The 13,868-nt window shown below is 45.0% G+C and overlaps 1 protein-coding gene across 1 annotated transcript in view; it reads left to right on the plus strand.

Moving 5' to 3' along the window:
• Positions 1–13,868, plus strand: part of LOC144768589 (sulfotransferase 1B1-like) — a 397,716-nt gene that overhangs the window by 306,690 nt on the left and 77,158 nt on the right. The gene's annotated exons all lie outside the window — the stretch shown is intronic.

The following is a 13,868-nucleotide window of genomic DNA, read 5'->3' on the forward strand; positions in this document are numbered from 1 at the left end:
GTGCTTGGCATAAGGCTTTCTTTAATTCATTAAAACTAAGTGTATGTTCAGATGTCCAAGGGAGGACAGTCGATACGGCTGCCTCCTGTGTCGTTAACTGTATCAGTGGCTTGGCTAGAAATGCATACTGAGGAATCCATTGTCTGCAGTAAGAAGTGAGGCCAATAAAAGCACGTACCTCCTTCTGTGTCTTGGGCTGTGGAAGACTCGCTATCAACTGGATATGTTCTGGTGTCAACTGCCTACCCCACTTGGACAGTAAGTGGCCTAAGTAGATCACTTGCTGGACACAGAACTGGAGCTTTGAAGGGGACACCTTGTGCCCCATCTCGGCCAAGAAATACAGAACTGTAAGTGACGCTCGCTCGCAGTCACGTTCAGAACGGGCTGTGATCAGTAGATCATCGACAAACTGGAGCAGGGCAGTGTCTGTTGGCATGTGAATATTGTCTAGTTGTCTTTTAAGTGCTTGACTGTAAATACTAGGACTTTCTGTGAAACCTTGAGGAGCTCGTGTGAATTTATAGCTCCTTCCATTGAAACAAAAACCAAAAAGGTACTGGCTGTCTGGATGAATGGGGACACTGAAAAATGCATTCTTGAGGTCGATGACGGTGAAAAATGTAGCTTCAGAATCAATAGCTGTCAATAGGGATGAAATATCTGGGACTACTGGATACTGGGGTATGATACATTTATTAAGCTCTCGAAGGTCAATCACTAATCGATATACTGGAGGTGCATTTGGATCAGTACGTTTCATGACTGGAATGATAGGAGAATTACATACATTGGAGTCAGTTTCTACAACCACTCCTTGAGCAATGAGCTCATCAATAATTTTGGATAAGGCTGCTACAGCCTCAGGTGGCAATCTATATTGTCTGATTCGTGGCAAGACTATACCTTGCTTGAGAGTCACACGATGGGGTGTGATTTGCATAAAACCTACATCAGTTGGACCTTGCGCCCATAAATGCTGCGGTACATTGGATAATCTTGGATCAAAATCGCGTAATACATAGTGACCTTTAAAGTCACGCAAAAACAATCGTATTCCTTCTGGAGAGCAGCAAATTACTGCACCTAATTCTTTCAATGTTTTAATGCCTAACAAATTTTCTGGACATGACTTCGTAAGTAACAAATCAGTAGTTCGGGACAATGGACCAACTTCTAGAGTAACTGGCTTTGAAATCTCGTTAACAATAGGCTTTCCTGAAAATCCAAGGGATACATTTCTAGAGCCTGAGAGCGGAGCCCCTGGAACCTCGTCATGACTGATAGTAGTCCTACTTGCCCCTGTATCAATCAAAAACTTTCTGTCTTTCCCTAATACTTGACTGTGCACATAGGGACCCTCTTGATCTACAGGTATCTCGATGAGAGGCAAGCCTACCTCCCTCTCTAGGCTGTTTCATGAATACTGTTGATACTCTGGATACTCTGTCTGAGCATACTGGTACATTTGCTGTGTAACATGCTGTGTTGCAGCGATAGGCTGCGGTGCTGGAACTGTCTGTTGTGCATTCTGCGGTGACTGAGAAGTCTGTGAGACTTGTTCTGGTCTAGGCGGACGTGGTCTTTCTTTAGTCTTACCAGTAGCTATGTTGTGTTTCAGAACTGCACACTCGTTTATAAAATGACCTGGCTGTTTACAATAATTGCATGTCCCTTTAACGGGAGCTGCAGGATGACCGGCTTGATTCGGACCCCTCTTCTGACTGTCTTGTGGAACAGATTGTGCAACTAGTACTTTCATTTTCGTGTCTTTCATACGTCTCCTTTCGTGTTCTTGCTCTTCCCTGATTCTATTCTGGTGATACTGGAGCATTTGAAGCATTTGTGACGGGGTACTAGCTTGCCAGGTACTTTCGACTTTCAAAACTCGATTTTTAACTTGTGGGCTTGAATTCTCGACTAGTTTAGTAACAAAAAGATGAGGGTATGACTCGCTACCTGTCTTCAAACCACTGTTGATTATAAAACATTTTTCAAATCTAGAATAAAAATCACTAGTATCTTCATCCTGTTTCTGTTTACATGCTGAGATTGCATCCCAATCTTCCTTTTTCGTGGATAATAACCTTGGCAAAAAAAGAGGAGCCAAGATGGCGGCGGAGACGGACGTGTAGTTGCCCGGCTCCCCGAGCCTGTTCTACTAAAACTTCATCCTGATTGTTATCCTGAGGCGCGGTGGCCGCGAAAAGACGAGGGAGGTGCGCTGTCGCTGGTGGCGTTTCTCCGGTGCTCTTCCCGGCCCGATTACTGGTGATAAATGCGGATTTCCTCGACGACCGGTGCCGAGCCCTGGACCTGTGCCCCGGGTGGATGTGCTCCGCTGGAGACGGCTAGAGCTTCTCGGAGCCCACAGACGGATGCTGAGCCTGTGTCCCCTGCTATGATTTTTGGCCGGTTCGGTAACCGTGCCGATTCCTCCTGTGACGGAGCTGCTTGACCGGCACTGGTCTTCGTCGCTTCCTCCCTTCATGGCGGTGTGTGGTGAGCTGCGCTATATTGTGTGGTGAGAGGAGGAAATGGCCGCTACAGCTCGCCTTTGTTCCACGCAGGATCGGGTCTCCATGCCGAGTCCTGCATGCGTTGTTGTACACTGTTGAAGGGAGTTCTGGACTTTGCCTGTGCCTGCACCCCAGCTACCTATCCTGGGACCCATTCCTGTGTAGTTGCCCCTGTGTTGGTGCACAATATGGCGATCGTCGCCTCAGTGGCGCGACTGGGTTCCGTCTTTGCCCCTAGTGATGGTGCCCCCCATGGCTCTAAGTGGCGGTCGGCACATCTCGCTGAACTCCGCGCTGCCGATTCATTAGCTCGACCGCCTTGCATCACTCGCGCCTCCATCCTTGCAGCGCTGGCCGATTTGAGGGCAGAATGGCGCGATTGCTCCTGTGCGCTTGGCGCGAAGTTGGACGCGGTCGCTCTGGGATCGGGGAGTGCCCCGCCAGCCGGACCCCCTTCTGAGGTTGATCGACTTTCTCCTGGACTTGCAATCGAGACATTGTTGCGGCGTACTACTCAGCGGGTGAAACGCTCTGTGACTGGATTCTTTTCAGGACTGCCGCCACTGTCTTTCGTGCAAGCTACATTGTTTCCTATCCTGTGTGGACCCTTATCCTCGTTTGCGGCTCGATTGGAGACGCCATGGTGTTCCTACGCTGCTCAGGATGGCGATGCTGAGGGTTTCTATTGCTGTTTTATGCTGGACTGGGTGGATTTTGGTGCGGCGATATCCTGGATCTGTGCCACGCTTAGTGACTGGGTTTGTACTATTTGTGCAGGGGGCCCTTCTTCTTGTAGAGGGCGGCCATTTTACCCCTTTGTTCTCTGTGGGGCGATGTGCTATCCGGGGTCGTATTTGGATGGCCGCTTGAAATCTGGCCAGGGTTAGGGGTGATCCTGTTTGTTTTCTTGTTCTTGATGGGCGGGTGGGGGGCCCGGGTTGGGACGCTTCCTCGACGCGTGCTACACTAATTCTGACGTCTCTCCCTGCTTCTTTCCGTATTGTCGCTCTAATCCTGTAGTTCTGGGTGGTGGAGAGACTTACCGGCCGGGGAGTCCGGGTGCTTTGGAATTCGGCCCTCCTCTGTTATTAGGGTATTCTTTTTCTGTTTCTTTCTTTCTTTTTCTATATTTCGGGTTCTTTAGTGGGCGAAAGACACGCTGTCGGGGGGGGTAGGCCATAGCCTCCGCTTTGTTGTAGGGTGGGGGGTGGGTTTTCATTTCATACAGTTCATTTCTATGGGCCTTATCTATTTTCTGCGCTTTTCTTTATCTGTTTCTGTTCTGGGTCCGGGGGACGGGTCAGTGGAAGAGGGTGGCGTGCTACGTGGCGCGTACTTGCTAGTCGCAGCTCTTGTTCTTTGCCCCTGATTTGCCATGTTGTTTTTTGATGCTCGCTTATGGGTTTGCTTCCACAACTATGCTGTTGTTTCCTCCTGTCTGACGTAATGTTTCGGACTCAGTACTCCTTGATCTCTCTCCTTACTGTTTAAGTTCTTGTTATAACTCTTAAAACTAACCTTTCATGCTCCTGTTTCCTGGTGACACGTACTCGTTTGCAGGGCTATTTCTTGATTGTTGCTATAAATCCTGGTGCTGCTGGGAATTTGTCCTATTTGCTTTTGTGCTTACTGTATCGTGCCCGACCTGTAGGTTGTGGGTCCGTATTTGTTACTTTTTGTGCACAATAAAGGTTTTTAAAAAAAAAAAAAAAAAAAAAAAAAACCTTGGCAAAACTTGTATCAATAACTCGGGCAATTCTTTACATTTGTCCCCAAGACCGGTACCTGGTACTCGTATTTTATCTTCAGCTTCTAGAGCTGTCCAATCAATCTTTTTCTCTCCCACCTCCCATTCTTTTTCCTTGAGTTTTTCATATACCCCTGCGGGCAACAGGACCTTTATCATTTTAATGACATCTGGATACGTGTATTCTCCCATACGGAGCATGTCTTTTAATTCTCGATGGAACCCTGCTGGATCTTTGTCGTGACAAGGAATTAATTTCTTCATCTCTAAGAGTTCCATCTTTGTGATAGGGGTGTAAACAAATACTCGTTGCATTTCACCACCCGCTGTCCTAACTGGGTGTACTTCTCGTAACGGATGCTGTCTATCTATGTAAAATGGTTTACTTTCTGGAGGTGAGACGTGAACAAAATGCGGATTCAGAAACGTTCTATATTTGTGGCGCTGTTCTAGAATGACACTAATTAAATCGGTACCTAAACCTTTCCATCTATACTGGAGCAACTCGTTCAGAACATCATGTAACGGACCTGGATCGGAATGTTGTCCCTCATACAGTGTAATGAGGTGTTGGATCATATACATACCCACCAGTCGCTGCTCGGCTGGGGGCAGTTTCAGAAACATTTGTGCCACTATTTCATCTGGAAAAGTGGTAGAATCAGTAGTCCATCGGACTGCTGATCGGGCTAGTTCTAGTTCATGCATGGTACTAAGTTCACTATAACCGATACGTGATTTCAGAATGTGATCGGTAGCTTGAAATACTTGTTCAAGATTCTCTTGTTCTAGTGCTGGAAGGTGAAAAACTTTCTTGTGTTCTAGGCGTGAATGTCGGTCTAGAAGTCTAGATTTACCTACATACGCTATTCTGGCGGTATTCTCGTCTTCTACCTCTTCAGTATCAGTGTTGTCTTCTTTCTCGCTTACTTGTGCTGCTTTGCGTTTCTCGTGTAACCTTATTATTTCCTTACGAATTTTCTTGTACATACTCTCTATACTACTGAGTGTCTTGTGTCTTCCCTCGGCTATATGATCACTCCACTTTGTCAGAATTCTCATTTCGATCGGATCTTTAGTCGGACAATCTTGTTCCCTTACTAAACAATTGATTAGAAATTTTAATAGCATGAGCTGGGTCTCAGCTTTCCTTAGAGACATGATTTCGCCAATACTTTCTGGATCGTCTCCTGTACGGATGAAACGATATATTCTGTCTAGATCTTCTTTCATATTCGGTAGGGTGTCCAAATACTCCGTCACCCGTCTTACACGCAATGAATATATAACCATATTATCATCGCCTGGGACTGGATCATAACGGCATTCGGTGAGAGCTCGTCTGATATCTGCAACGGACTGATATTTGGGCGTACGCTGTAACGCACGTTCATGTAACTCGACTAACGTTACACGTTTGTGTGGCGGCGGGGTACCAGGAGGACCTCCCCCCGCGGCCCCTATACTAGAATCGTCGACTGATACTCTTCGTGCTGGCAGAGTGACCGATGTAGCGGGAACTTGTACTACGGGCTGGACCGGGGGTACCGTAACAGGTGCTGTAACAGGTGCCCCGGTGGCTGGAGGAACAGGAATTACATTATTTACAGGAGCTGGCGGAACAGGATTTGCATATTCTGGGACTGTGTCGTCCAAATAGGACGAGAGAAAAATATCAGCTGCGGTCGGTTTGTGACGTAGCTTAATCGGAACCAATGTCGGCGGAAAATTACATGGTGCTTCCGGGGTTGCTTTTGGCAAGCCCTCGGCAAGAAGAGGATACATACCCTTAATAAGGGCATTTCTCTGTCTGTCTGACTGTTCGGCTTTAACTCGTTCACCTACTTCGATTAATTCCCTTTCTTGGGCTCTTTCTGAGGATTCTCTACTTAATTCTGACTTTCTGATTTCTTTTTCGGTTCTTTTATGAGATTATTTGCGCCATAACTCGATGGCATCTTTCTGGGACTGTCTGGATTTCTTTTTCCATAATGCTTCTTCTACTCGCATGATGCACTCGGCATCCCATGTACCTGATACGGGCCATCTATATTTCTCTTCTAGATCTTTAGTATACTCGACCCATAAGTCTAGATATAATATGGCACTTATGCCATGTTTATGATACATAAAATGACCTGGACTGTCCCTAGGCGGGACAGGAACTGCTTCTTCGAGCAGACCTTTCCTGGTTTTTAACTGACGTAACTTCGAGAACAGAGGCATGACTTAGACTGGAATCTGGACACAATTACAATACACGATAAACACAATAATAACTTGAAAACAAATCACTCATACCACAACATTGAAAACACATGAAATAACATTTAAAATAACAGTTCGGACAGAATACTACCTGGAATACTGAAAACAGAAACACATGAATTTCTCGAGAACAGAACAGAACTTACTGGAATGACTAGATGCACTGCTAAAACAGTACGAAACTTACTGGTCTCATAAAGAGACACGTCAGGACCCGCATCCACCTAGGTGGACACTTCGTGTTGGATCTGTGTACCCAAACCCACGGACCAGAGACAAATTAATTGACCCTGTCTAGATACTACCCCAGCAATGGTACTCACCGGGCAGCAAGAACGGAAGGCCTCGGACTGGACTGGACTGCTACGACGACGGACGGACGAACTTCGGACTTCAGTTACAGGTGGGCCTCCGGATACCTCGGACCTTGGACTCTCGGCTTGGGCTCTGGTCGGGACTCGCCGCGTTCCTCCACCGCCTCGTCTGGACGCTGGACCGCAACCTCCGTCTCCTCCGTGGGCCTGAGGGATACTTGAAGCAGAAATATCTGCACGTGGCCGGTATGGTTCCGTCACGGCTGCAGAGGATCAGGGGGCCTGCGTGGCTTCTCCGGCGCGTGGGGAAAGGGCAAGTCCCTATTCGGGCGCCATTATGTGGTAAATAAATAATTAATTACCGGTTCTATTTTTCAGGATACTCTAATAACAGATAGCTCAATAAATAAGAGTCAAGATTCGAGGTAGCTGAAGTATACAGGCTTTAATCAGGCATAAAAGGACAGGAACAGGACAGCCTGCATGGGAATAGGATGGCAGCTGCCGGGGGCAGGATCTGGGAATTGGCTGGCTTTTAATAACAGTGCATTAATATATATACTAAAAACAATTACATTGCATTCAATACAGTAGGCGTAGCAGTAGGCGGAGTTTGTAGCAGTCGCGAAAGATAAGGCATAAAGTGGGTGTAACAAGAGGTGTGTACAGGGCGTATACATAGACATGTGATGCAAACGTAACAGAATATGTCATAAACGGGGCGGAAACATGGAGGGGGCTACCTGAGCAGCTGGGACCTCTAACCTAGTGGTGCGCGTAAACTGGCAATGACGTGTTACCAGGGAGAACTGGGGGCTATGACTTCTGCACTAGAAGAGGAGACGAAAGTCTGGAGGGTCAGAGCGACATGTACCTAGGCATATCTAGTATCTGGTGTTTATAGTACATGTTGATAGAATCCAAAAGTTATCAGGGTAAAGGCTAACAGACACTAAGACTGGTGCATGCATTATTCTAAATGTATTGCATGTGCGAGGAATATTCTATGAATATGAATACAGTATTTCTCTTACATGGAGACATAAAGGCTAGACCATGACGGAAACTATTGATGCGATTCAGTAGCTTAGAAATGCAGAGAAGGAGGGCTGGACTGATAACTAGAAACATAACATACTCTTGGCAGACTGGGAGGCAGAGCCAGGCCTAGCCGGGCACTGCGAGGCATGAAAGTAAGTGAAGGGTCAGGGATACAGGTGGGGGCTGTATCGCTCCTTGGAGAGTTCAGGAAACAGGAGCTGAATCTGAGTCCGGGCCCTTTTGAGGCCTAGAAACGGGGACAATTCAATGAATTAACGTGCACACTGTGAAACGTGGCAACGTAGCTTTACATAGGCCTGATATTCGTTGTATTCACGAGGACTGGAAACTGACATACAGGAGATGGACACAACTGTAATTGCGTCTTTAATCGATCAGAGGGGAATACATGCATATCGATCATGCACATATAACATAAGATGGGGAACACGTAGGCACATATGACATGGCAAAATTTACTTTTCCACATTATGGGAAACACTTAAAAAGCTCCTAAATCCCTTTGAAGAGAGACTTTTACAGGTAGGATCCCAGCTCTTGGACATGGAAAAAAGTATTTCGAACTCAGATAAAAAACCAACCCATAGTCAAGATAAGGACCTTATGGCCAGCCTTGAGAAGCTGATAAAAAGCCTGCTGCATCCCTTGATGGAAAAAACCCAAATTGTTAATCTAAAACTAGATCAACTAGAGTTTTTAACATCTAAAAACACTGCTTTACTGGAGAGCCTTGTAGGGAATAGCAAACAACCCGTTGCTACTGGGGGTAATAATACTAGTAATATTAGTTTAGCTAAAAAGGGTGCTAAGAACAACCAGACACAAGCACAGCAACCTAAAACTGCAGTGTCTGCAGACCCTAACGGTATTATCCCTTGTGCAGCACCAGCTACCTTGTCCAAAACTAAGCTGGTGACTACTGCAGGATATAAGCTAAACAACTCTATGGTGGTGGCTACACCAATAAACACTGCTGCCCCAATCCTGCCAAATACTGAAGGGAAAGAAACTCCAGTTTGCAAACCCCTAGTTCCTAGCAAAACCCCCCTACATGGTAAACAGATCTATGTAAACATACCCCCTGAGGCTGCCCCGTTTATGGCAATTTTGACAGGTGTTCCATTAATTGCAGAGAACAAATATGAGAAAATGGAGGACCTTTTAAATAAAACAAAATTCTGGCTAAATAATAACAGGCCCCTATCCGAAGACACTGTTACAAAAATCCTAAGTGTGCGGAGGGTTCCCTGGGTTGGGCCAAGCAAAAAAGATCTGGAGGGAGATTGCATCCTGATTAACTTTAGAGACATCTGGGTTAAGGATATTATCTGCAGTAAAGCGAGATTTGGTAGGATGGGGGATATCCAGTGTGTGGGTCTGGAATATTTCTATCCCAACCTTTATCATACTGCCCCAAACCCCAACCGCCGCGGTTATAGAACAAATGGTAAATATCACGTGGGTTGGGCACATAATTTGAACATGAATCAAGGCCCCCAAAACTATTATGCCCCTTGGCACGAAACAAATGGCCCCTTTATGGGACCACCGAGTATGGGCCCTTTTACACAAGTACCGTTTAACCCACGAAGACCAAGGTTTCAGGGCGTAGAATACCCAGGATGGATCTCAAATAATAACAATATCCCATTGATGAATCGCTTTGACCCACTAATGGGTATGGACGGGGTAGACTGACCACCAACTGGGTTTGAGGGCAATGCGTCTACCGTCCTAGCTTCGGGAAAGAGGGAAAACTTAGGGATATCTTGCAATGATGACTCAGTGTTGGTGAATGTTGATTGTGATACTGTGAGTATTGGCCCCCCACATGTAGAGAATGTTGTTACTTATGGGGGAAATATCCCTTTGGGTTGTGAGAAACACACATTACTACCTGAACAAGACCCCTCAAGTACAAGAGATGCTTTGGGAAGCAACTATGGGATACAGGGGTCGTCTTTAATATCCTTAATATCATGGAACATTGCCGGACTAACAGCCAGATTGGAAGATGAGGCATGGCTGGACTTTGTGGGAGCCCAGGGAATCCTGTGTCTACAGGAGACTTGGACTAGGACTACCTGTGACATTGAGGGTTTTCAATCATTTACTGTCTTGGCTGTCCCATCAACATCTGGGAGGGCAAAGGGTGGTATAACGACAGCATTGTCTATAAAACTACAGAAGTTGAAAACTTCGAAACTGGTGGACACAAACTGGTACCAATTGCTGTTATTAGAACATCTTTTCCCAGAACCTGTGTTGTTAATCAACTGGTATTATAACCTCTTTAATGGACATGACATATCGATAATTCAAAGTTTGGAGGACGCAGTGGGTAAAGCACGCAGCAGACACCCTTTATCGTCTGTCATTTGGGTTGGCGATTTCAACTGCACGTTGTGCAGTTTTGGAGGCTCGAACGTGTGTGGTCTGGAGGACTCAAACGCTCAGCCCTTGACCCACTTTAAACACACACCCCAGGGGGATGCTCTGAACAATATTATTATCATGAATGACTTGTGTGTGGTAGATCCTGGGTCTGCCCCCGATACACCACATATACCAACTTTTCAGGGTTGAAGGGGGGAGATGAGCACAATTGATTTTGTCCTGGTATCCAGCAGCTTCTTCAAATATGTTGATAAGTTGGAGGTGGTGGCCAATCCCGCAAGTGACCATAACCCCCTAATGTTGTCATTGTGCGTGCCAGCACAAGAATCACCAAAGATCTGGGAACAGCCAATTAAGTACAGTAAGAATCAGGGCGTTACCATGAAATGGGGGAAGGTAAACGCGATAAAATTGGAGGAAGATATTGTTGTTAATTGTAAAATGGAAATAGAATCATGTTTAGTCCCAGTATCTGACCCCCATGAGGTTATTGAGAGCTTTGAGAAATTGTGTGGTCATGTAGCAAAGCACCTTAGGAAACCCAAGGGGAAGGGTGGTCACAAGGCCTTTAGATGGTTTGATTCCGTGTGTTCTGTCACACACCGATCGCTAAAACTAGCTCTGCGTCAAAAACCAAGAAACAAAGAGCTTGTAAGAACTAGCAGAAAGGCCTATAGGGAGGCTATTGCAAAAAGAAAGCAGGATCTAAAAAACATTGCCTGGGAAGACCTTGAAAAGGCTGCAGAACTAAAAGATAGTAGACTCTTCTGGGAGGTTCTAAATCGCCCCCTTTTTAAGAGCGACAATAAAGAATCTATAGTTATGCAGGTCACCGCTGAACAATGGGTTCAACACTTTTCTAAGATTTTTAATCCCAATTCTATTTCAATAATGGCAAGTACGGAAAGGACAGGGGAATTGGTGGCACCTCCCTCGGCTTTGACCCTCAGCTCTTCACTTACACTGATAGAGATTGAGGAAGCCTTAGGGAAGGGATTATCACTAAAAGCCCCAGGCCCAGATGCTGTCCCTTTGGACCTTTTTAAATCTAATGTTAGTTTGTGGGCACCCATACTACTGAATGTCTTTAAGGCTGTTGTGGTCGGGCGTATCCCTGGTACATGGGAGGAGGCAATTGTAGTGCCGATTTTTAAAAAGGGTGATAGGGGCGATCCACGTTGCTATCGCCCGATTTCCTTAATAGATGCTTCATGCAAAATCCTGGGTAGGGTAATCCTAGCGAGATTAGAAAGTTGGGCAGATTCTACAGGACTTATAGTTGACTCCCAATACGGTTTTAGGTGTGGAAAGGGGACCAACGAGCAGTGTCTCAACCTGGCACTAATTCTAGGCAAGTACATGAAGGCAAAAAAGTCCTCAATACATCTTGCCTTCAATGACTTGACAAGTGCATTCGACACTGTTTGTAGACATAAGTTGTGGCGGATGATGGATGACATGGGTTTTGAGCAACCTTTGGTCACATTGCTTCGTAGGTTACATGCAGTAACAACTGTATTAGTTAGATTTGGCTCTGGAGGTGAAATGACAAAACCAATTCCTTCTACTGAGGGTGTGCGTCAAGGATGCATTTTGGTGCCTTTTCTTTTTCTGGTTTATACAAATGGACTTGAAAAGTATCTACTAAACCAGGGTTGTGACTTTCCGAAAATTAAAGGTAAAAGTATTCCCATGCTTTCTTATGCAGACGATACTGTCCTAATGACATTAACTGGAAATAGCATGCAAGTATGTCTAGATGCCTTCAATACTTTCATGCTTGACCTTGACTTAAAAGTGAACTTTGATAAATCCTTTGTAATGTCTTGTGGCCCTAAAGGGTCAAACATTAGGAAGTTTGTGGTAAATAATCGCATAATTGGAAAAGCGGAAAATTTTAACTACCTTGGTAACTTGTTTAATAGCAAATTAAGCTGGACGCCAGTCATGAAGGTTCGAGCCCAGAGCGCGACACGGGCTATAGAGGGCATCTTCCGTTTCTGTAGCAAACTGGGGCAAAAACATGTTACGCATCTCAAAACCCTCTATACATCAAAATGTATATCGGTGGCCACCTATGGGGCAGGGGTGTGGGGGACTGAAACACCATCTGTGATACAGGTGGTGGAAAATAATTTTATAAAAAGGGTTTTATCAGTTCCCAAAGGTTGCTCAAACATCTTTTTCCACAAGGAAATTGGAATGGTCAGTGTTTCGGATACGATTCGTCTGTCCCCTTTATTGTTATGGGGCAAAGTACGGCAATCTGAAGACCTGCAACTTACTAAAGACATTATCACTGATTGCATGGCTCTAGAAAACTCAAAACAGATCCCCTGGTTGTCCTATGTTTGTAACATGTTAAACAAAATTGGATTGGGCTCCTATTATGACAATCCTGAAAAAATAGAGGGAAACCATAAGGCGAACATAAAGGCAATGTATTGGAAATCATTGAATCCACCATCCTCGGACAATGTTAATGTTTATGCTCGTAAGCTCCAACCTCAGCTTTACCTAACATTTACCCTTAATGTGCAATGGCGATTCCTACTAACAAGGTTTAGACTGGACATTTTGCATTTTTTGCTTGCCTTCCCGAAACAAGGGGGTTGGTGTGAGAGGCTGCCCCCTTGTCCATGTAATAATAGGGATAGCCAAAGCACTATACATGTGGTCCTTTTTTGCTCCTTATATCAAGAGCCAAGACTCCGGTTTATTAAACCAATCTTGAAGGGGAGGCAACCTTGCACCTATAAGGAAGGGTATGATTATTTGTCGGCATTATCCTCTGTAGAAATTTGCTGTGCCATGCTAAATTTTATCAGAGTTTCGCTAAAAATCAGGAAGGTCTATGGTTAGCATCACAATGTATAGAATATCCTCTGGTGAAAATCATGTATTTTATATTTTTAAAACAGTCATTATTATGTCTTTTTAAATTTCGTAAAAATGTGTATTTAAACAAAACTTTCTTTGTTATGAGGTGTGAAATATTGTATGTTCAGTACTTTTATGATCCATTTTATGAATCGAATAAAGTTTTTGAATACGAAAAAAATGGGCCAAACTAGAGTTTGGCAGATGGAGTTTACTGTGTCGGGATGGCGAAGTACATTACCTTCACCAGTCAAATTCAGAGATGTCTGCCGGCTCAATGGGCATCTCTCTACATTGACAGGAACCATGATCATGGCAGTTGCGTCTCTCTACATTGATAGAAACCATGATCATGGCAGTTCTATCTCTCTACATTAATAGAAACCATGATCATGGCAGTTCCATCTCTCTACATTAATAGAAACCAGGATCATGGCAGTTCCATCTCTCTACATTGACAGGAACCACCATTATGGCAGTTCCTGTCAATGTAGAAAAAGTATTACAGCAGGTACTGCCAGCCATGACGTTCAGCTGTCAAACTTTCCAAAAGGCTTGTTTTTCAAAAACAAACTCCTATAATTTAAAAAAGCAAAAAACGAATACTCCACACCCTGGAAGGTTTTTACAAGGATGTGGGGGGCATTTTCATTTTTTTCCTGTCCCTCACTACCAGCTTTT

The sequence above is a fragment of the Lissotriton helveticus genome, chromosome 7, assembly GCF_964261635.1.
Source record: "Lissotriton helveticus chromosome 7, aLisHel1.1, whole genome shotgun sequence".
NCBI lineage: Eukaryota > Metazoa > Chordata > Amphibia > Caudata > Salamandridae > Lissotriton > Lissotriton helveticus.